Source organism: Nomascus leucogenys, chromosome 8 (assembly GCF_006542625.1).
Source record: "Nomascus leucogenys isolate Asia chromosome 8, Asia_NLE_v1, whole genome shotgun sequence".
In the NCBI taxonomy this organism is placed as follows: domain Eukaryota; kingdom Metazoa; phylum Chordata; class Mammalia; order Primates; family Hylobatidae; genus Nomascus; species Nomascus leucogenys.
Genome location: NC_044388.1, coordinates 56781948 through 56803951, shown reverse-complemented (window position 1 = coordinate 56803951; position 22004 = coordinate 56781948).

Here is a 22004-nt window from a genome sequence, read left to right as displayed (position 1 = left end):
ATCAAATACGAGGGGCTCCTCCCTAACTCATTCTATGAAGCCAGTATCATCCTCATGCCAAAATCTGTCAATTTTCATCTGAAAATCTGAAATTTCATCAAATTTCAATCTGTCTTTTCATCTGTCAATGAAAAAAAAAAAACTTGAAGCCAATAACCCTAACAAATATAGATGTGAAAAACCTCAACAAAATACTAGCAAACTGAATCTAGCAGCACATCAAAAAGCTAATTCACAACCACGCATGGTGGCTCACACCTGTAATCCCAGTACTTTGGGAGGCCAAGGTGGGCAGATCACTTGAGGTCAGGTGTTCAAGACAAACTTGGCCAACATGATGAAACCCTGTCTCTACTAAATATACAAAAAGTTAGCCAGGGGTGGTGGTGTGTGCCTGTTATCCCAGCTACTCAGGAGGCTGAGGTGGGAGGATTGCTTGAGCCCAGGAGGCAGGAGGATTGCTTGAGCCCAGGAGGCAGAGGTTGAGGTGAGCCAAGATTGCACCACTGCACTCCAGGCTGGGTGACAGAGCAAGACCCTGTTTCCAGAAGAAAAATAAAAAGTGAATTCACCAGGATAAAGTAGGCTTTATTTCTGGTTTGCAAGGTTGGTTCAACATACGCAAATCAATAAATGTGATTCATCACATAAACAGAAAAGCAGAAACCCTGTGATCATCTCAATAGATATATTAAAAGATTTTGATAAAACTCAGCATCCCTTCATTATAAAAACCCTCCACAGACAAGGCATTTAAGGAATATACCTCAAAATAATAAGAGCCAACTATGACAGACTCACAGCCAGCATCATACTGAATGGGAAAAAGCCGGAATCATTCCCCTTGAGAACTGGAACAAGACAAATATACCCACTCTCTCTACTCCCATTCAACATAGTACTGGAAGTCCTAGTCAGAGCAATCAAGCAAGATAAAGAAATAAAAGGCATCCAAGTAGGAAAGGAAGTCGTCAAACTATCTCTGTTCACTGACAACACGATTCTATACTTGGAAAACCCTGAATACTCCATCAAAAGAGTCCCAGAACTGACAAACAACTTTAATAAAGTTTCAGGGTACAAAATCAATGTAGAAAAATCAGTAGCATTTCCATACACCAATAATGTCCAGGCACAGAGTCAAATCAAGAACACAATTCCACTTAACAATAGCCACTAAGAAAATGAAATACCTTGGAATACAGCTAACCAAGGAAGTGAAAGATCTCTACAAGGAGAACTACAAAACATTGCTGATAGAAATCAGAGACAACACAGACAAATGTAAAAACATTCCATGCTCATAGACTGGAAGAATCAACATTGTTAAAATAGCCATATTGCCCAAAGCAATTTACAGATTCAGTGCTATTCCCATTAAACTACCAATGTCATTGTTCAGAGAATTAGAAAAAACTATTCCAAAATGGAAACAAAAAGGAGGCTGAATAGCCAAAGCAATCCTAAGCAAAAAGAACAAAGCCAAAGGCATCACACTACCTGACTTCAAACTACACTATAAGGCTACAGTAACCAAACGGCATGGTACTTGTACAAAAACAGACCCATAGACGAATGGAACAGAATAGGGAACTCAGAAATAAAGCTGCACACCTATAACCTTCTGATCTTCAACAAGGCCAACCAAAACAAGCAATATGGAAAGGAATCTGTATTTAATAAATGGTGCTGGAATAACTGGCTAGAAATATGCAGAAGAATGAAACTGGACCCATACATTTCACTATATACAAAAATTAACCAAAATGTATTACAGATTTAAATATAAGACCTCAAACTATTAAAAACCTAGAAGAAAACCTAGGAAATATCCTTCTTGGCACAGGACTTAGCAAAGAACTTTTGACTAAGTCCCCAAAAGCAATTGCAAAAAAAAAAATTGATGAGTGGGACTTAATTGAACTAAAGAGCTTCTGTACAGCCAAAAGAAACTATCAACAGAGTAAAGAGACAACCTACAGAATGGGAGAAAACATTCACAAACTACATATCCAACAAAGGTCTAATAATAAGAATCTATAAGGAACTTAAACAAATCAACAAGCCAAAACCAAATAGCCCCATTAAAAAAAATGGGCAAAGGACATAACAGACAATTCTCAAAAGAAAACATATAAGCAACAACAAACAGATGAAAAAATGATGATCATCACCAATCATCAGACAAGTACAAACTAAAACCACAATGAGATACCTACTCACACCAGTCAGAATGGTTATTATTAAAAAGTTAAAAAACAACACTTGCTGGCATGGCTGTGGAGAAAAGGGAATGCTTATACACTGTTAGTGGGGATGTAGATTAGTTCAACCATTGTGGAAAGCAGCTTGGAGATTTCTCAAACAACTTAAAATAGAGCTACCATCCGACCCAGCAATCCCATTACTGAGCATAAACCCAAGGAAAATTAGATCATTATGCCAAAAAGACATATGCATTTGTATGTTCATAGTCACACTATCCACAATACCAAAGACCTGGAATCAATCCAGGCGCCCATCAATGGTGGGTTGGATAAAGAAAATGTGGTATATGATATACATCATGGAATTTCATGTAGACATAAAAAAGAACAAAATCATATCCTTTGCAGCAACGTAGATGGAGTTGGAGGCCATAATCCTAAGCCAATTAATGCTGGAACAGAAAACCAAATATCACGTGTTGTCACTTGTATGTGGGAGCTAAATATTGAGCACATCATAAACATGGGAACAATGTACACTGTGGATTACTAGAGTTGGCAGGGGATGTGGATTGAAAAACTAACTCTAGTGTACTATGCTCACTACCTGAGTACAATATACCCATGTAACAAACCTGCACATGTACCCCCTGTATCTAAAATAAAAGCTGAAAAGAAACTAGTCATCCCTGACAAAGGCTTTCTTGTCCTACTACTCACTATATATGCATTAAGATTGACATATACAGCTATGTGCTCTTAATGGGGAAAATTGTTTCTGCTTGGACTGTTTCCTTCAGCATGAAATGGTGCTGTTTGGGTCTGAAATGTTTCATCCACTTTTATTTCTATTCTACTTATTTGTTGGTATGTAACCATTCCAATCTCAGCCTACAGGTGTAAGTAGCTATTGACATGGGTGCTCACTCTGTATTGCTCCTTTTATAGGGAATTGCATGACCAAGAAGGAGCAGTTTTAGCCATTAATAGCCCCAAGATTTGACAAGGCCTGATAAGGAGCACTCATCTGGAGTAGGGTGTCTGAGGGTTAAGAACCCTAAATGGTTATCTAGTTCATTTCTATGATACAGAGATCCCATGTACAATAATGTCTCAGAAAAGTGACTATTCTTGTGTCTACTCTGTACTTCACAAGACAACCCATTCCATTTTGGAAAATTACTATGCTTAAAGTCAGGGGAACAAGAAATTATGTATTCTATATCTCAGTTTAGTTCTAGCTATGCCTTCCAGAGGCACATAAGTCTAATTTCTTTTTATCTAATGGACATTAAATTATTTGAGGACAATAATTGCATGCTCATTTCTTTCAATGATTCTTCATTACATTATAGTTTCTGGATCCTAGGATAACATAGTCATTCTGTTGTGAATAGAAATTTGGGTTTGGAAGCCTACAGTTTAAACTTATACCATGCCTACAGACATTTGGCCTTTGCTTCCCTTCCCCACAATCAATTTGAAAGGAAAAGTTGATTATACTGAATATGTCATGACTAAATGCATGATGATTACATAGACCAAAAAAAATACAGATATAAATGTATGTGAATAAAATATAAATGTAAGAATAACAGCTATAAATACAAATATATATGAATAGACCACCAAAAAGTTGTATATTTTATACAGCCTAAGCCCCTGTTTTGGCTGAATCTAGTTTTTTCAACTATAAAATCTAAGAAATCTCTATTATATATCATTAGATTTAAAAAGGCAGATTCTGAAAATCATGTATTATGTTAATATTTTAATTTTTTAAAATATAAATTAAATATAAATTAAAAATATAAAGAAAATATGTTTGTGTGTGGATATAATTATTATGGATATAATATTGCTGGAAATATATTAAGATACTGGTAACAACATTAGTTGCCTGAGAAGAGGGGAAGTTGGTGAATGAATAAGGCCAAGGGTGTGTAATCAAGTTTACAGAAGCTTTTGCAACTTTTGAATTCTTAATTGTGTGGATATATTTCATAGTCATAAGTAACATTAAAACTTAAATAAGACAATAAATAAAAATATAAAGTAATTAAAGAATCACACAAATGCCAGAATAAAACATGTCTGGTGCATTTTCTCTCACCAGTAGTATGATGCATAGCCTATTAATTAAGCACATGGGAAAATGAAATAATCCAAGTATTGAATTCAGTCCCCAAATTGCTGACTGTCTTCCAAGGTTCACATCCAGACCAAGATTCATCCCTATATATACACAGACATGGAGGACGTAAAGTAATCCTCATGTTCAAGTTTCAAAATTGCAGTTCTATATTAAATATAATTATTTTTTAATTTTCATGCCTTTAAATATTTCATCACATATTAGATTGTGCATGTACATCTTGGTTGGAAGTTTCAAACAATTTAAAATGATGATATCATTGCTCATTTTAGCAATGTCAGTAAGTAACATGATCAACGGTTTGATAAGATTGATAATCAGAAATATATTTTTAAAGGTGGAACAAAATTACCTTCAAATTGTAGTGTTTGTTTCATAAAGCCATAAACAAATACACTTTCTTCCATTGTTGAGATTCAGAATGTGACTGAATCATTATTTTTCAGTAAGTCAAAAACTAAGGGAATAACACACAGATGTGTATTACAAGCACAGTCATATTAGGAATTTGTAACCTAGCATAATCCAATGACAGGTTTAGAAGTCATTCTTTCAACTACATATACCACAGACCAATTGTATCAAATAACTGCCCCTACTATATATCAAGTTATAAGCAGAAATTATTGAGTCATTAAAGATACTCTATTCTAGCTCTCATATACAAATCTATTCATTTAGCATATATTCACTGACTGCCCTCTATACGGCAAGACAGTGAAAACAAACAGAAAACATGGTCACTGCCTTCAAAGAGTTCCTATCCCAGTAAAGGAGGGAGAGAGAGAAATGTACCAACACTGCAAAACACCATAATTACTGCTGTAATAGAAGCAAACAGACGTAAGTATAAAAATTTTGTGGTGGCCCAAGAGAGGGAATTGTTAATCTACTTGGCAAAGGGGAATGGGGAGGGATCTTTAGGAGGATGCTACTTCTCACAGTAATAAAGCTTGACAGTGGCAGAGCCTTCATTCGAATTTAGATCTCTGGATTTCCAGGTAGTATTCATTTTGCTACACTGTTCCCTAACTGATCAAAGATCACTGATACTATTAGCTACAGCACACATGCATATGAGTGAGATTTAATTTAAGCAGTGTTTTAAGCAGTGTCTTGCTAACAATTACCTGCTACACAGAATGAAGACTTTTTCAACAACTCAAACTTTATACCTAAAGCACTTAATACTCATACACATCCATACCGTGATATGCATATGTGTGTGTACATATAGTTTCACACAGAAGTTAATAGATATCAATAGCTAGTGATAAGTATTATTTCAAAACTAGAGTCCAATTCTGTTTATTTACAATCACTTTGGCGCTGAAAGCGTATTAACTAACCAGCTGTTAGACTGTGCTGCTGCAAAACCATTATCCCAGCAGGATACTATACTTAGATTGGAACCAAAGATGAATCTTTTCATTATCATCTTCTTTCTTATTAACAAAAAACATTGCAGAGGGATTACCTGGCTTAATCAGCTAATTCAATACATAACTAACTTGGCTACTTAGATTATTCAAATATACTACCCTCGTCAAATGTATGCAAAGAAAGCAATTAAAACCTCTGATGCTATGCATGACAGGTAAGAAGTAAGTACTAGCACACACCAAATGTCAATTCCCATCAGGTGGTGAAAGACTAAGTTTGGCACTACAGTGGATAACGCTTACTCTTCCATGCAGCTGAAAATACTGTAGTAATTTAAAGCCTCAAATTGGCTTTAAAGAAAGAATGGCACAGTATTCAGGCTCAGAGATAATAGCAATAACAATAGTTAAAGATCAGTGGACAGTGCTACCCAAACAATCTAAAACAAGAAGATGCAGCTTGTGCCCAAGTCTTGGTATTCTCAAAGCTCCATTAAGCTCCTTTAACAGGGTGTGGTGGCTCACGCTTGTAATCCCAGCACTTTGGGAGGCTGAGGAGGGTGGATCATTTGAGGTCAGGGGTTTGAGAGCAGCCTGGCCAACATGGTGAAACCTCCTCTCTACTAAAAATACAAAAATTAGCCAGGAATGGTGGCACGTGCCTGTTGTCTCAGCCACTCGGGAAGCTGAGGCAGGAGAATCCCTTAAGCCCAGGAGGTGGAGGTTGCAGTGAGTCCACATCATGCCACTGCATGCCAGACTGGGAGACAGGGTGAGATCAGTCTCAAAAAAAAGAAAACAAAAAGAATGGCCTTTAAGATAATAGGAAAATTTTTGTTAAAGTGAAGCATCTGTCCTCCCAGAATCAGGTATTCTTCACAGAGGTTATATTCAGCAGCAAGCTCTTAGAAATAGAGCTTGTGTCTAATGTTTAAGTGGTGCCAGCAAGGCTCATTCCCCAGTCCCTTAGCTATTTATGCTGCCACACGTGTAACTAAAACTTCTCCTATTATGTCACAAGCCTGGAAAATACACTATTATTATTCCATTATTTTTATCAACTTAAGACCACACAAGTTTTTTTAAAGGGTAAAAAATTACGCCATCTTCTTTCTACATCATGATATGCTAAGATGGAAGAAACCAAAATACTACTATTTTTCTTCAAGCTATGCTGGTCCTGACCGCCTTTTATTCCTCCCTGATGAATCCAGTAGGCTATTGTTACAAGAAGACATCTAAAGTAGTATTTCGTTTCCATATGAGTTATATAATCCTAAATGTCCAAACGAATGAAAGCTGGTCATTCTATTTCTAAAAGAAGTTAGATTACCGTTGAGACCTAAATCACATCAAAATAATCACACAGAGTATAAATAGAAACACAAAAGATATATATGTGTGCGTGTATGTGCATACACACACATATATATACATACACACAAAAGAGCTTACTTTATGAAAGACTATTGTGATGAAAGCAAACTAAAGGCAGCTGAACCATGGTAACAAATTATTTCATTGTGATGAAAATTGATTCAAAGAACTTCAGAGGTGGGGAAGGGAGTTGGTAAAAGGATTATTGAGAAAAGAGACAAGAATGTTTCTTTAAATTCAATAGTCATATTAGCAATTTATGAACTTGATTATACCTTTGAAATGAACAATAACTCAGTAACAACTCCAATAGAAAGGCAATATATTTTTATGATATGAGATAATCATATTGGCAATTCAAAGATGTAATAAACATGACTCAAAGAAGAAACAATTCATAATAAACATAAGCTGAGTACAAATTTCTTATAAGACAAAAGTTTCTTTAAAAAACTAATTCAAAAAGCCATGAAAAACCTTCATCACATCAAACCTCATTCTCAGAAAATACAAAGAAAATTCTTGTATTTTCCTCTTCCTCTGTACAGAAATAATAAGAATCTTAGCAAGCATAATAATACAATAAAGTAAACTAGGATTGCTAAGTCATTAGTAACACAAGTGACTCATGAAAAAGTGAGCTAATATTCATCTAGAGTTATGCATTTATCATTATGGCTTTTTGGATTGCTTTTCTGGTCATTGATTATTGTCTTTCTGTTTAAGAACTTAAGCCTTAAACCTTAAAGAAGTAATTGTGTCTTTAAATATTCCATTCAAATATCTTAAAAGATTAAAAGAAATAGCTGCAACATATACCTCTTTGCACTTCATTTAACTGTATTTATTCAACTGTAGAAACTTCTTTTCTGGCATACAGAGGACACAGAAATAGTTATTTCCACCTATCTTTCTGTCATGAATTAGTCCAGTATTAGCTATAAACAGAAATTGAACAAATTCTTTACAAGTTGTTTGACTCTTTTTTTCTTTAAAATGCAAAAATACAATATATTTTGAAAGCAGTTTTTATATCAACTATATAAATATTATTTCATATATTTATATATGTTATGTATATTTAATGTATGTATATGTTATGCTATTAATTTCTTTGCAAAAACAATAGAATGCATTTCACATGTTGATTTTAGATTTTTGCATACTTTCTAGTATTAAATGTAGCAAACTGCCTTTAACTGCAATTACAACTAACCAAAAATTAGTATAATTTCCACATATCAGACTAATATTATTTAAAAAATCTTTTAATTTATTGATTACTAAGTCAATTTTTAAAAGATCTAAAATAAAAATTTAACACATGTTATGGCCAAATGAAAGCTTTGAAAACAATTTTAAATTTTACTTTATTCAATTATATAAATGAATTGAAACTTGCATTTCCACAACAGCATTTGAGATGAAATTTTTTGATAAAAATTTATTTTCTTTTAATACTTCTTCCTTTCAAATAGGTACAAGATTGATTTGTCTAACCCTGGGTTCTGCTAAGTGGCAATTATTTTATTCCAAAGATGCAGAGTGGCTGTCTAATCTCTGCTGCAATATTGTCTCCTAGGACACCAACATGAAGCTTCTAAAATTTATGATACATTGTCCTGGATCAACCACTATAACAAAAATTGAAAGTTCTTTATATCTCTGGAAGACCGTATCTACTGAATTCATCTGGAAATATCAAAGAATCACTTTTAGACAGGAATTTACATTTCACTTGTTTTAAAATAATGTACTTCCAGTTGGTAAATGGTCACAATCTGTGTCCAGAAAATAGACGAACAACAAAAAAACTCCAAAAGAGTAACTTTCATCTTTAGTGTGTCCTGAGAAGCAGATTTCTCATTTGAAATAATGCAAGCAAGAGGAGAGTGCAGCAACATCATGAAAGTATTGAAAGAAAAACATCCATCATCCTAGAAGTTAAAATCCAGTGAAAATAACTTTCAAAAACAAAGATGAACTAAAGACCTCAAAATATATGTGAAAATTAACTCAAAATGGATCACAGACCTAGATGTAGAAACTAAAACTGAAAACTTCTAAAGTAAAATAGGAAATATCTTTGTGACACTGAAGCAAAGATACATTATTAGGTTTCTGCAAAAGTAATTGCAGTTTTTTCCCATGGAAAGTAATGGCCAAAACCACAATTACTTTTGCACCAACCTAATAGCTATGACATAAAAAGCACAATCCATCAAAATAAATTAATTAATTAATATTATACACATCAAAATTAAGAACTTCTCTTCAAAAGACATCATGAAAAGAATGATAAAACAAGCATCAGCATGAAGTAAAATATTTGCAAGCTGCATTTCTGATAAAATGGCTTGGATCTAGAATATATAAAGAATTCTCAAAATGTGATAATAAGAAAAGCTTACTATGGGAGGTTATAAATATGTTAATTTGCTTGACTGTAGTAATCATTTCACTATGTAAATGTACATGAAAACGTTAGGTTTTACATCCTAACTATAGAAATTTTTTAAAAAGAAATAAAACAGTTGAAAAAATTTTAAAGGTAAAAAAAAATTTTTTTTAATGGGCAAAAAATGTGAATAAATGCTTCACCAAAGAAGATCTACAGAAGTCAATAAAGCATATGAGAAGATACTCAATAAGTCAATAAGCATATGAGAAGTATTTAATATTATTAGACATTATAGAACTGCAAATTAAAACCACAGTGTGATACTACTAAGCCTTTTAAAATGGCTAAAATGTAAAAGACTGGACCAGTCTTTTGGCTAGGATGGGAAGTGAATAGAATTCTCATCTACTGCTGTTGGGAATGTAAAATGGTATAAGCATTTTGGAAAATAGCAGTTTCTTCTTTCTTTCTTTTTTTTTTTTTTTTTTTTTGAGACGAACTCTCACTCTTGTCCCGCAGGTTGGAGTGCAATGGCATGATCTTGGCTCACTACAACCTCTGCTACCTGGGTTCAAGCGATTCTTCTGCCTCAGCTTCCCGAGTAGCTGGGATTACAGGCGCCTGCCACCATGCCCGGATAATTTTTGTATTTTTAGTAGAGACAGGTTTTCACCATGTTGGCCAGGCTGGTCTCGAACTCCTGACCTCAGGTGATCCGCCCACCTCGGCCTCCCAAAGTGCTGGGATTACAGGCGTGAGTCACCGTGCGTGGCCAGCAGTTTCTTAAAAAGTTAAACACACAGCTATATGACAAAACTAGTCTACTTCTGGGTATTAATATTTACCCAAGAGAAATGGCAACATAGGTCCACACAAACACTTGTAACATGAATGCTCAACAGCATGCTGACAAGTAACAGCCAAAACCTGGAAATGGCCTAAATTTTCATTGATAGTGAAATGATAAATAATATTTCATGAAATGGAATTTTACTTCAGCAATAACAATAAATGCTTTATTGATGAATGCAAAAACGTGAATGACTCTTGAAATAATCTGAGTTTAAAATGTGATATCATATGGTAAAAGGGATTTTTCCAACATCATTAAGGTTACTAATCAGTTGATCTGACTTAATCAAAAGGGAGATTATCCTTTTAGACATAACTTAATCTCATGAGTCCTTTAGATTTGGGTCTAGCAGTCAGAGACAGAGAAAATCAGTGTTTTGAAACACAAGAAGGTTTTGACACACCCGACTTTGTACATGCAGTGAACCGCTTGGCTAAGAATCACAGGCAGCCTCCAGAAGTGGAGAGAGGCCCGTCAGCTGACAGCCAGCAAGGAAACAGGGACTTCAGTCCAATAAGTGCAAAGAATTGGATTTGTCTAACAACCTGAATGAGCTTGAAGAAAGACTCCCTGCTCTAGATAAGACGATAGTCCTAACCAACACCTTGATTCTGGTTTTATGGGACCCAGAGCAGAGAATCCAGTCAACCCATACCTAGACTTCTCATCTACAAAACTATGAGCTCATAAATAGGTGTTGTTCTAAGCTGCTAAGTTTGCAGTAACTTGTTTTGCACTAAAGAAAACTAACACACATGGTAAAACTATGGTAAAAGAAATATTGTAAAAATATCAATACCTACCCAGCAGCAATCTATAGAATGGAAGAAAGTGAAAAGTAGTGGATGCTGTAGGAGTCTCACTTGTCTTGGCACTCACCATGCCAGTACATGACCATAGTAGTGAGAAAAAGAAAAGTAGCTCCTGATAGCTGGGAGATTGACTGGTACTATCCAATAAGACACAGTGTCCTTCTGTTGATCATAATCAGTTTCACAGAAGACCAATAGTGGACAAGTCCACTCCATGACAATGACAGATCAAAATAAACACAAGACCACTTGGTGATCGTGTCTGAACTCAGACAAAAACAACAACACTGTCTAAACTCCCAAAATGAACAAACATCTCTCTATTTGGGCTAATATAAGTGAGAATTACTTCTTTACCAATTACAGCTGTAGCTTGCTTTTGTTCTTCTCTCCTTCAAGCTAAGAATTCTAGGCCGGGAGCAGTGGCTCAAGCCTGTAATCCCAGCACTTTGGGAGGACGAGGTGGGCAGATCACAATGTCAGGAGTTCAAGACCAGCCAGACCAACATGGTAAAACCCCCATCTCTACTAAAAATACAAAAATTAGCCAAGCATGGTGGCACGTGCCTGCAATCCCAGCTACTACTCAGGAGACTGAGGCAGGAAAATCACTTGAACCTGGGAAGCAGAGGTTGTAGTGAGCCGAGATCGTGCCACTGCACTCCAGCCTGGGCGACAGAGCAAGACTCCATCTCAAAAAAAAGAATTCTAAAGATATCCAGACATACGATGATCTATGTTTCCTGGCAACAGAAAATCCCAGAGCAAATCCCCACTTCCTAGAACCTCTTCCTTGTTACCTGACATGAGACCAAATCCCGTAAATCCTTTCTAATACTTGCTTACTGAGATGCTCCACAGTTCCCCCACAGCATGCACTCTCACTCACTGTGATGAGTCAATCAACAGAGAGTTCTTCAACCACAGGGGGGCCCCTGGTATCCTACTTACCCTCTGCCTGGGTGCTTTCTCCCAGATTTGCTTACTGGCATGGGGAAGGATAGAAATAAACTGTTGGGGAGTTAACAGACTTACAAAAAGTCCTCATTCGATGGGAGGAGGTGGAGGATAAATCTCCAAGCTTCCTCACCCCTTAAGGGAGATAACTCAGAGATCCCCAATGGAACGGGGCCTCAAAACGTATGGATGGGCTTCAATCAACTTGTGCAGGCCAGGTCTTCATAAAGGCTGAACAGGCAGGCCTCCATAACAACTGTTTCAGCACTGACCCAGTGAAGAAGTTAAATATTAAAAGCTGAGACAGCCAGTGCCCTTATACAAAGGCTGGAATGTAACAAAAGCCCATCAAGAGTTTTGCCTAGGCCTCTCCTGGGCCTTGAAGCACAACGAGATAATGAAGGAATTCTTAACAGGACCCGTTTAAGATTAAACAACTTTTACTGGGGGTCTGAAGAAATTCCCCAGGCCTCCGCAAACAAGTTTATTGGGACTGAAGGAACTCCCCACACCTCCATGATTTGGCAGGGGAGAAGATAAGGGAATCATCCCAGCACCTGGACCCATTTAGATTAAGTAAATGTACTGAGGCTCCAGAGGAAGGTCTTCTGGACTCAGATCTTAGTTATAGATTAGAAGAAGTTAATCACTTATCACTTTAGATGAATGTACACTTACACGTATACATATAGCTTAGAAGGTATATAAGCTCTGGGAAACTTTATAATTTTGAGTTTGTCTGGTGATATTTTACAGGCCTTCTCCCTGTACCTAGTTACAGGAATAAACTCCCCCCTTTCCCAGTTCATCTGCATCCCATTACTGGCCCACAGGAATAAGCAGCCCAGCCCTGGGTTTGGGCCCGGAACAAACTGACCTTAAAAAAAGATTATCACTAACAGTAGCCAGAGAGAAAGGTTGGGTTACACACAAAGGGAAGCCCATCAGACTAACAGCAGATATCTCGGCAGAAACCCTACAAGCCAGAAGAGAGTGGGGGCCAATATTCAACATTCTTAAAGAAAAGAATTTTCAACCCAGAATTTCATATCTAGCCAAACTAAGCTTCTTAAGTGAAGAAGAAATAAAATCCTTTACAGACAAGCAAATGCTGAGAGATTTTGTCACCACCAGGACTGCCTTACAAGAGGTGGCTCAAGCCTGTAATCCCAGCACTTTGGGAGGCCAAGGCAGGCGGATCATAAGGTCAGGAGATCGAGGCCATCCTGGCTAACACGGTGAAACCCCGTCTCTACTAAAAATACAAAAAAAAAAAAATTAGCCGGGCATGTTGGCAGGCGCCTGTAGTCCCAGCTACTCAGGAGGCTGAGGCAGGAGAATGGCGTGAACCCGGGAGGCGGAGCTTGCAGTGAGCCGAGATCGCACCACTGCACTCCCGCCTGGGGGACAGAGAAAGACTCCGTCTCAAAAAAAAAAGAGCTCCTGAAGGAAGCACTAACATGGAAAGGAATAATCGGTACCAGCCACTGCAAAAACATGCCAAATTGTAAAGCCCATCGATGCTAGGAAGAAACTGCATCAACTAAAGGGCAAAATAACCAGCTAACATCATAATGACAGGATCAAATTCACACATAACAATATTAACCTTAAATGTAAATGGGCTAAATGCCTGAATTAAAAGACACAGACTGGCAAATTGGATAAAAAGTCAAGACCCATCAGTGTGCTATATTCAGGAGACCCATATCACATGCAGAGACACACATAGGCTCAAAATAAAGGGATGGAGGAAGATCTACCAAGTGAATGGAAAGCAAAAAAAAGCAGGGGTTGCAATCCTAGTCTCTGATAAAACAGACTTTAAACCAACAAAGATCAAAAGAGACAAAGAAGGCCATTACATAATGGTAAAGGGATCAAATCAACAAGAAGAGCTAACTATCCTAAATATACATGCACCCAATACAGGAGCACCCAGATTCATAAAGCAAATCCTGAGAGACCTAAAAAGAGACTTAGACTACCACACTATAATAATGGGAGACTTTAACACCCCACTGTCAACATCAGGCAGATCAACAAGACAGAAAGTTAACAAGGATATCCAGGAATTGAACTCAGCTCTGCACCAAGCAGACCTAATAGACATCTACAGAACTCTCTACCCCAAATCAACAGAATATAAATTCTTCTCAGCACCACATCGCACTTATTCCAAAATTGACCACATAGTTGGAAGTAAAGCACTCCTCAGCAAATGTAAAAGAACTGTAAACTAGTTCAACCATTGTGGAAGTCAGTGTGGCGATTCCTCAGGGATCTAGAACTAGAAATACCATTTGACTCAGCAATCCTATTACTGGGTATATACCCAAAGGATTATAAATCATGCTACTATAAAGACACATGCACACGTATGTTTATTGCAGCACTATTCACAATAGCAAAGACTTGAAAGCAACTCAAATGTCCATCAATGATAGACTGGATTAAGAAAATGTGGCCCATACTATGGAATACTATGCAGCCATTAAAAGGGATGCGTTCATGTCCTTTGTAGCAACATGGATGAAGCTGGAAACCATCATTCTGAGCAAATCATCACAAAGACAGAAAACCGAACACCACATGTTCTCACTCGTAGGTGGGAACTGAACAATGAGAACACTTGGACATAGGGCTAGGAACATCACACACTGGGGCCTGTCCTGGGGTGGGGGATCGGGGAGGGGTAGCATTAGGAGAAATACTTAATGTAAATGACGAATTAATGGGTGCAGCAAACCAACACGCCACATGTATACCTATGTAACAAATCTGCACATTGTGCACATGTACCCTAGAACTTAAAGTATACTAAAAAAAAAAAGGAGATTATCCTGGATTATCTGAGTGAGCCCAGTGTAATCACAAAGATCTTTAAAATGTATAAGAGGAGGTGGAAGAGTCAGTACACACTGAAGCCATGTGAGAAAGACTCAAATGGCTTTGCTGGCTTTGAAAATGGAAGGGGACAACAAGCCAAGGAATAGGGATAACCTCTAGAAGATGGAGAAAGAAAGAATATGAACTCTCCCCTAGAGCCCCTAGAAAGTGATATAGGAGTTAAGAAGATATCACTTAGGCAGATAGTAAGGGTATGGGAATCCTCAGTAAGGCTTTTCTTTTTAATGAAAAGCAGCCCCAAATCATTTCCTAACAAAGAGCAGCCTGTAAAGTCGAGCCGTAGACACAGAATAGATAACCAAGCTGGGAGCTTCCGTGGGTGAATGACAGCAGGAACTAGGGACTAGTACCATGTTCAAGATGGCGGCTCCATCTACCCTTCTCTGCCTTACGTGTACAGTAGGGAGCAGACAAGATGGTACTGGCCAAGGGGAGAGTTCATTTGCGTAATAAGATTATGGTGGGGCGACCAGCCTTCCCCTTGTGCTATGTAAACATCATACCTGATTGAACCAATCTGTAAGCCCCACTAAATCAGACACCATCTCCTCAAACCAAACTATAAAATCTGGCACATTCACTGCCAGCTGGTCTTTTCTGCTCAGAAGACCCCTCTCTATAGAGAGAGCTGTTTTTCTTTCTCTTTTCTTCTGCCTTTTAAGCCTCCATCTCTAAACTCTTCATGCGTGTCTGTGTCCTAAATTTTCCTGGTGCAAGACTACGAACCCCAGGTATATACCCCAGACAACATAGCCACTTCAAAAGGAATGCAGCACTGTTGACCATTTGATTATATCCCAGTGAGGCTCATTATGTTTGTATTTAATGTATGTATGTATGTATGTATGTATGTATATATGTATGTATGTATTTAGTAGAGATGTTAATCTACTCTACTCTCTATGTTACTCAGGCTGATCTCAAACTATTGTCCTCAAGCTATCCTCCCACCTCAGCCTCCCAAAGCTCTAGGATTATAGGCATGAGCCACCATACCCACCCAAGACCCACTTTGAAATTCTGTCCTATAGAACTGTAAAATAAAAGAACTGTGTGGTTTTCAAGCCACTAAGCTTGTGGTAATTTGTTATAGCAGCAATAGAAAGCTAATACAGTTACTTATATACACAAGATGGACCAAAGTGAACTAATACAAGTTAAACATCCCTAATCGGAAAATCTGAAATCTGAAATCCTCCAAAATCCAAAACTTTTGAGCACTGACATAATATCACAAGTGGGAAATTCCACACATAAGTACTTAACACAAACTTTGTTTCATGTACAAAGTTATTAAAAATATTGTTTAAAATTACCTTCAGGCTATGTGTATAAGGTATTTATAAGGCATAAATGAATTTTGTGTTTAGACTTGGGCCCCAGCCTCAACATATCTTATCATCTATATGCAAATATTCCAAAATTTTTAAAAAATCTAAAATCTGTGAAACACTTCTGGTCCCACACATTTCACATAAGGGATACTCAACCTCTAGAACGGACAGAGAAAAAGAAATAGTGATAAAAAATAATTAGAGTTTTATTGAAAGGAAAAGAAAGAAGGAGGGAAAATACTTTTTGTGAAAGAAACTGAGTTCACACTTAGGATGACTACGGGGTTATATCACTGCATCCAATGTCTAACAAGCAGTTTGAAAAATGAGAATAAAGCATAGGTGAGCAGTTAATTATACAGATATAAACATAGGGGACAAGTCCGTAATCTTATATTAAATTGATTTCCTGAAGAGGAGTTTATACAAAAGATCAGGAAAACAGAGACTGAAACATGAACATTTTGAGGACAGGACAAGGAACAGTGAGGTAGGAGAACCAGTCAGTACAGTAATACAGAAGTCAAGAAAGAACAAAGTTGCAAAATGCAGCTGGTTCTCAAAAGTTCTAATTGCAGCCATAAAGAACAGCCTAATAAATGTTTATTTAGGTTGAACAATTAGTGTCATAAACCCTTCAAGACTTCATAGTAGAGGAGTGGAGGAAGTAATGCTTATCTTAGGTAAAAACAGGCTTTAGCAGTTCCCACTCACTTGCTCCTACATCCCTGGGGGCCATCTTTATTTTTACTCCACACCCACCCGGCCACAGAATTTAGCCTTCTTTAAATTCATCTGAAATAATGCACCTATGCAGGGCATTTATGAACAATGCAGATTTACTGAAGATTTTTAAGAATATGAAGTGGTGGAATTATAAATCACAGCCTCCATAAAACAACTTAAATACTCCAGTGAGATACAGAACCTATAGTCTCCCAAAAGCTCCCTTCTCAGCCATATCACACTGGTGATTCTCTTTATTCTCTCCCTCCTTCGTTCGTTTGTTCTTTCTTTCCCTCTTTTTTTTTTTTTTTTTTTTTTTTTTTGAGACAGGATCTCACTCTGTCACCCAGGCTGCAGTACAGTGGTGCGATCTGGGATCACTGCAACCTCCGCCTCCCAAGCTCAAGGGATCCTCCCGCCTCAGCCTCCTGAGTAGCTGGGACTATGCGCATGCATCACCACACTCAGCTGATTTTATTTTTGTTTTGTTTGTTTGTTTGTTTGTTTTCTAGAGGCAGGGTTTTGCCACATTACCCAGACTGGTCTTGAACTCCTGGAATCAAGAGATCTGCCTGCCTTGACCTTCCAAAGTGCTGGGATTACAGGCAATGTGAGCCACTGCGCCCAGCCTGGATTTTCTCTAGCACTTTAAACTTCATCACCTTCCAAGTGGTGAACAAGAATTAAAGTGCTCTAAAATTCCATTGTCCCAAGTGGTAGATAGTAGTCATATGTGCTACTGAGCACTTGAAATGTGGCTAGTCCAAACCAAAATGTGCTGGAAGTGTGAAATATACACTGGATTTCCAAGATTTTGTATAAAAAAAGGATGTTAAAGTATCTTATTAACAACTTTTTATATTGACTGAGTGTTGAAATGATAATATTTTGGTTATACTGATTTAAATAAATATATTATTAAAATTAATTTAATCTTTTTTTTTTTTGAGATGGAGACTCACTCTGTTGCCCAGGCTGGACTGCAGTGGCATGATCTCAGCTCACTGGAACCTCTGCCTCGCTGGTTCAAGCCATTCTCCTGCCTCAGCCTCCTGAGCAGCTGGGATTACAGGTGCCCACCACCACACGCTGCTAATTTGTTTTTACTTTTAGTAGAGATGGGGTTTCACCATGTTGGCCAGGCTGCTCTTGAACTCCTGACCTCAAATGATCCGCCTGCCTTGGCCTCCCAAAGTCCTGGGATTAGAGGCATGAGCCACCACACCCGGCCTCATTTCACCTTTTTAATGTAACTAGCAGAAAATTTAAAGTAGCTTCCATGGCTTATATTATATTCCTATTGGACAGCACTGTTCTGGAAGTAAAAAGAACTTCATGTTAGTAAGACTAACCCTCCATGGAAGGCAGTTTAAGAATAATCTTCTAAGAGGCTAATCAAATTATTTCTTACAAAAAGAAAACAAAACACAGAAACTTTGACCCAAAAGGGATTCAAAAGCCAGGTGTTAAACGAGCAAAATATTTCTCCATCTCATTACATATGCTACCTCTTTATGAAGAATTTTGCCCCATGCCAATTATCAGTACTGGGAAAGAAGAGAAGTCAGGGCTGGTGTCCAGGTGGCCCGGTTCTGTGAACCTCTATCCATTTAGGAGACAGCAGAGAAAAGCTGATAGCCCTGGAAGTCAAGCAACCTACAGGGGAACTGAATCTATAACCATAGCCTCATTAGCATAGCCTATAGCTCCCATTGCATCCTGTAGTTAATTCCTTTATCATTAACACAAATCACACTATAATTACTTGTGTAATTAATTATCTCCACCACACAAGGCTGTGAGCTTTGTGAGGGCAGGGACCCATGTCCATCTTGTTATCCACATACCCAGTAGCATGCAGAGTAAGTGCACAATAAGTATTTATTAAATGGATATTTAATGAAAATCAAATTAACTAGTTTTTCTGCTCAGTGCATCTGGAACCACATATCTATCAATGAACTTCCTGGTTTGAAAATGCTATATAACCTATTCCCTATGGAAGAGCTAGAAAAGTGACAACTGATGACTATATATAAATGGATTATTCTAATAATAGTAGGTGATATTAATAAGAATATTAATAGCTAAGTTTTACTAAGTGTTTGTCAGATAATAGGTGTTGTGCTAACCATTTAACCATCTTTAAACATTTTTCACTTACTCATCACCACAATTTACCACGTAGGTACTACTGTCATTCCCATTTCACAGATGGGGAGATTGAGACTTAGAGAATTTAAGCAATTTGCACAAAGACACTCAAAGAGCAAGGGGTGGTGCAAGGATTTAAATTTAATCTGACACTAGAATCTGAGGCTTAACTATGCAAGACGATTCTTCACAGACACATGACTAAGTAACTGACACGAACTGACATTGTTGATCACTCCTTCCTCCTTTAAACATTGTCTTCACCTGGCTTTTAGAAGACTGTACATTCCTGGACCCACCGTATGTCAATAGCTGCTTCTTCTAAGTCTCCACTGCTGGTTTCTCTTTCTCTCTCCCCCAGCTCACATGACTTGATTATCTAGGACATTCTAAAATACATAAAAAAACACCTCCCAAAATTGCCCCTGGGAAATGGAAGGCATTTATCCATAGGTGCCCATTCCCCATTGGTGGATCATTGCCTGGGGGTGTTAACGCCACCAAACTTTCCAGGGCCAGCCAGGTGTGTGTGTGTGTGTGTGTGTGTGTGTGTCAGGAGTGATGGCATCTCAACCCCATCTGAGCACTGTTCCTCAACAGGATACTTGCTGATGTTCACAAAACAATGTCAGTGTTCTATCAGGCCAATTTCCTCCAGTTGATACAATATATGGTAGGACCAGTGGAATCCCATGGTCATGTGTCATTGTCACATCTCTTTCACTATAAAGTGTGTCCTCTAGTTGCAGGCAATACTTCAGAAAATCATGTGTTTGGGCTGGGTGTGGTGGCTCACGCCTGTAATTGCACCACTTTAGGAGGCTGAGGTGGGCAGATCACTTGAGGTCAGGAATTCACAACCAGCCTGGCCAACATGGTGAAACCGTGTCTCTACCAGAAATACAAAAAAATTAGCCAAGTGTGGTGGCGGGCACCTGCAATCCCAGCTACTGGGAAGACTGAGGCAGGAGAATGGTTTGAACCTGGGAGGCAGAGGTTGCGCCACTGCACTCCAGCCTGGGCAACAGAGTGAGACTCTGTGTGGAAGGGAAGGGAAGGGAAGGGAAGGGAAGGGAGGGGAGGGGAGGGGAGGGGAGGGAGGGGAGAGGGAGGGGAGGGGAGGGGAGGGGAGGGAGAAAGAAAAGAAAAGAAGGAAGGAAAAGAGAGAGAGAAAGAAAGGAAAGAAAGAAAAGAGAGAAGGAAAGAAAGAAAAGAGAGAAGGAAAGAAAGAAAGAAAAAGAAAGAAAGAAAGAAAGAAAAGAAAGAAAGGAAAAGAAAGAAAGTCAGTCAATCATGCGTTTGTAACTCTATTATATAATGGTACTGACAGAGGCATCATGAACAAGACCAGTCATATCAAGGGAACTGTCTGTTCCATAAGTACAAACCACGGCTCTCTCCAGGAAGGAAGGACTTTTGTGTAATTGCTCTCCTTATGGAATTTACCATCAATCTTTGCTGCTGATGGGCTGGACATCCAAAGAGGCAGTAGTCATATCAGCTTTAGTAAGAAAGAGCCTTAATTATTGGGCCATGCACATGTCCTCCCCTTAATATCACTAAGAAAGTCCTTGTTGTCATCTGACTGCAAAGTAACCCACTTCCAGAGTTCTGAGGAGCTGCATTCTAGACTTTCTTCTTACATCAAATTTCTTAGCTTGGTTTCCCTCAAAACCTGAGACAACTACTTATGTGGGGACAGGTAATTTGGGATGTGATCCTAGTGAGAAACAATGAGAGAATGGAAGGGAGAATATAGACATAATACAAGAATATGTTATTGAAGTTGCTGTGGTGAGAAACCAGAACTCAATTTCACTGGGACTTTTTGAAAAACACACAGAATGGCCTACAAAACTATCTTGCTCGAGTGTAAGAAGCAAAAGCATTTATCCATCATTGACTGTCACCCCTTGGTTGAAGGGCCCCAGATGTGTTGACTTACCAGCACTTGAAAGCTGTGCAGGACAGGAGCTGAGAGAGCTACTGCTGGAATGTGTGAAGTCCGAAGAACCTCAGGGAAGACAGCAAAGAGGCCTGGTAAATGTGGGAGAGGAAAAGCTGTCAGGGAGAAGAATATGGAAGATTGCATGAAACTGCCCCCCACAACCAAGTCAGAAATGAGAAGTGATGCTCAGAAGATGTGAATCAAGACACCAAAGGTTTCTGATACTACAGGATTATTAATTTCTTAAAAATTTAAAACCAATTCATAGGACCAGGCGCGGTGGCTCACGCCTATAATCCTAGCACTTTGGGAGGCCGAGGTGGGTGGATCACTTGGGGTCAGGAGTTCGAGACCAGCCTGGCCAATAAGGTGAAACCCCATCTCTACTAAAAATACAAAAATTAGCTGAGCATGGTGACAGGCGCCTATAATCCCAGCTACTTGGGAGGCTGAGACAGGAGAATGGCTTGAACCCAGGAGGCAGAGGTTGCAGTGAGCTGAGATGCACCACTGCACTCCAGCCTGAGTGATAGAGTGAGCCTCTGCCTCAATCAATCAATCAATAAAAAACAATTCATAGCTGCAAGTCTTTAATTTTGTTTACTACATGGTTATCACAGGAGTAAATGGGAAGTATTGTAAGAGAGTCGATATTTATTAAATACCTACTCTATAATAAGTACTACTCCAGATAGTCTCTCCTACATTTCACATTTGACATGTAAAAATATTTCACTGACATGGTAGTCAGAGAAGAGTCAGGTGACATTTGAGCAGTGACTGGAAAA